This window comes from Marmota marmota, unplaced genomic scaffold, assembly GCF_001458135.2.
Source record: "Marmota marmota marmota unplaced genomic scaffold, marMar, whole genome shotgun sequence".
NCBI lineage: Eukaryota > Metazoa > Chordata > Mammalia > Rodentia > Sciuridae > Marmota > Marmota marmota.
This window is the reverse complement of record NW_025999853.1, coordinates 34,350,016-34,353,060: the sequence shown is the minus strand read 5'-3', so window position 1 is coordinate 34,353,060 and position 3,045 is coordinate 34,350,016. Positions and strand designations below refer to the sequence as shown.

At 33.9% G+C, this 3,045-nt stretch overlaps 1 pseudogene; it reads right to left on the bottom strand.

Annotated features, from left to right (window-relative positions):
- Positions 1-957: 957 nt before the first annotated feature.
- Positions 958-2,168, bottom strand: LOC107139810 (annotated as a pseudogene).
- Between the last annotated feature and the right edge of the window lie 877 nt (positions 2,169-3,045).

The following is a 3,045-nucleotide window of genomic DNA, read 5'->3' as shown; positions in this document are numbered from 1 at the left end:
ATATTATCATTTGTAAATAATTACAGTCTTCTCTTTCTCCTTTCTAATTTTTTTTCTTTTCCTCCTAATTTTACTTATTTGCAAGAACATCAATGAAAAGTGTTTAACATTACATATTTTTGTTTGACTATTGTTTTTATTTATTGCATTGATTTATTGACTGATTCAGTACTAAGTAGTTTTAAGTACATATTATGAACTCGGATATGCCTTTTGGGTTTCACTGCTGGATGGTTTATTTTAAGTGTCAACTTGATATTTTTTTTCCTGATTTTTAAAAAATATTTTATCAGGGTTGATGTGACTGTTTGGCATATGCCAAATATGAGGTAAAATACAATCAAACCAGTAATAAAAATAATTTTCTAGTACTACCCTTATATAAACTCTTAAATTATATTTTGTTTTTAAATAACCATTTCAAAATGGACTACATTGGAAACATTTTTTTTTCATATAAATTTCAATACTTCTGACTTTGGTTATATTAATCTATAACTTGAATAGAATATGCTAGAAAAAGAGAACTGATTTATATTTTCACATATCCAAACATCTATCTAGCAATTTGATTCTGAAAATCAATTAAGTTCTTCTGCATATGTATTAATGTTTCTAAGCTGAACAATGATATAAATTTTTAATTTGAAAAGTTTGCTTATATAATAATCAAAGTGAGATGAGAAACCCCAGGTATAGAAATATAAAAGATGAGGAATTAAAAAGAAAAAAAATAAGACTCACTTTTTAGTAGGAAGAAGTTATACAATTCTTGTATCCCCAAAGGAATGGCAATTCTTAATAAAATAAACAAAATGAAAGGTTTCCTTTAGTTTTTAACCTAAAGATGAGGAACACATAGTTATTCAGTAATAGCAAACAGTTCATGCAACTATGTCAATAAAAAGGGAAAGCAATATTGCACTAAAAGGGGAAACTTATAGGATTAATCCACTTTCATTGACTCAAAACGACCAGCCATTTCCTGTATGTGTTAGTGTACCTGGCTTGCTCTAATATTCCAGCAAGTGGACAATACTAGATCAATAAACTTGTGCTTCATTTCTAGGTCCAAGGAATCTGAAGCTGGGGTCCACTTCAGGTGTTTGGTTTTCTGGGAATAGCCTTACTTGTTTGAGGCTGTTCCTTCTACTTCCATTGTCTCAGACAGCCCAGGATCTGCTGGGATGAGTGCAAGTCTTTCAAAGTCTCACCAGGGCTGTCTGCAGGTGACAGCTGAGTCATGCTGTGGGGAAACCTACTGTTTAAGTGATGTTGAATGTAGAAAACATGCAGGGGTTTCATGTCCTGGGTAGCAATCAATAAGATCTGTGCTGAATTCCACTGTCTCTTCTAGGAGATGGGGAAGATTTATCCTTGGCTCCTCTGTTGGAGCAGTTGCTTCTTCATCTTTTGGAAGAACTAGAGCTGGTTCATTTCTCAAAGTGCTTTTCTTCATCACAGAACTGTATATCACAGTTTGACTAATCAAAGATTTTAACAAACCTGGCAGTAGTGAAATCCACTGTGGTCTGAAACATTTGCGGATGCCCAATGGTTTGTAGAAGATAGTTCATCAAGAAGAATATTGACATCTAGCTTGGCCACTGCTGCTGCACTATAGACTTTCATCTCTTTTTGTATTAGTAGCTGTGTCCTCTCTGCAGGAATTGTTCCCAAGTTTCTTTTGGTCATAAAGGAAGGCAAGAAAGTTTTCTGAATTAGCTGCTGAAGCACCTATCGCCTGTGAATCCATGTTTTTGGACTCTGGAAACTCAGTTAAGACCAGTTTTCCTAGCTGTAAGTCCTTAATGGGATTTAAAGTGCCAGAGAGGATCAGCTCTTTTTCACATTCCATGCTGTAGTATTGTCTGTGTTTAAAGCAGCAGGGTACATGTGAAAAATATCAATTCATCTGTGTTCAGCTATTGCTTGTTCATTCTGTAAAAAAGGAGCTTATTGTGGATATATGGCAAAAGGAACTTCACATACCACCTCTACACACCAAGTTTGTTTTCAACCAGGACTATGGGACTTCAGTTATATGTTGCTTCAGGGCATGGGATCAGGCCAATTTTATCTACATGTGGGTTCCTCCTGAAGGTTTTGATGATGTCCTTCACTATCCACTGCACCAGCACCACTACTTCCTCGCTCATCTCAGTCATGTTGGATCAACTTGACTTTTGTGAAGGATACCAGATAGCTGGTAAAATATTATTTCTGAGTGTGTCTGTAAGGACGCTTCTGGAAGAGATCAACATTTGAATCAGTAGGCTGAGTAGGGAAGATTAACACTCACCAATGTGAACAGACCTCACTTCTAGTCCATTGAGGGCCAAGATAAAGCAAAAAGGTGGAGGAAGGACCCATGATCTGTCTCTCCTTGAACTGGGACAATTGTCTTCTACTGCCCTTGGACATAGGAGTTCCTGGTTCTTGGACTTTTGGAATCAGACAGAATTACACCACTAGCTTTTCTCATTCTAAGCTTGCAGACAAAAGATGGTGAAGGATTTCTTGACTTTCATAATCGTGTAAGCTGATTCCCAGTTTTGTGTCTCTGGAAAACACTGTGTAAAACAGTTATCAAATGGAAGGTCCTCATTAGTGAGTATTTGATTTGTGTTCTTTCAGAAAATTTTCTGGATGCTGGATGCATTTAAAATATATTCAAAAAAAGTTAGTTAACAAAGTATATGATACCATATAATTAGTGTATAACTATTATATTACTTACATATTAATAAAATATGTATTTCCATATATAATATATATATATGATACCATATAATTAGTGTATAACTATTATTTTACTTACATATTAATAAAATATGTGTTTCCATATATATAATATATATATATATATATATGATATATAGATATATACCACTAACCATATATATCACTAATATTTTTTCCAGTTTTATTGTGGTATAGTTGACAAAATTGTGTGTATTTAAGATGTGAAACATAATAATTTTCATATATTGCATGTATTGTGAAGCATGATGATCATTGTCAAGTTAATTAACATATCCATCG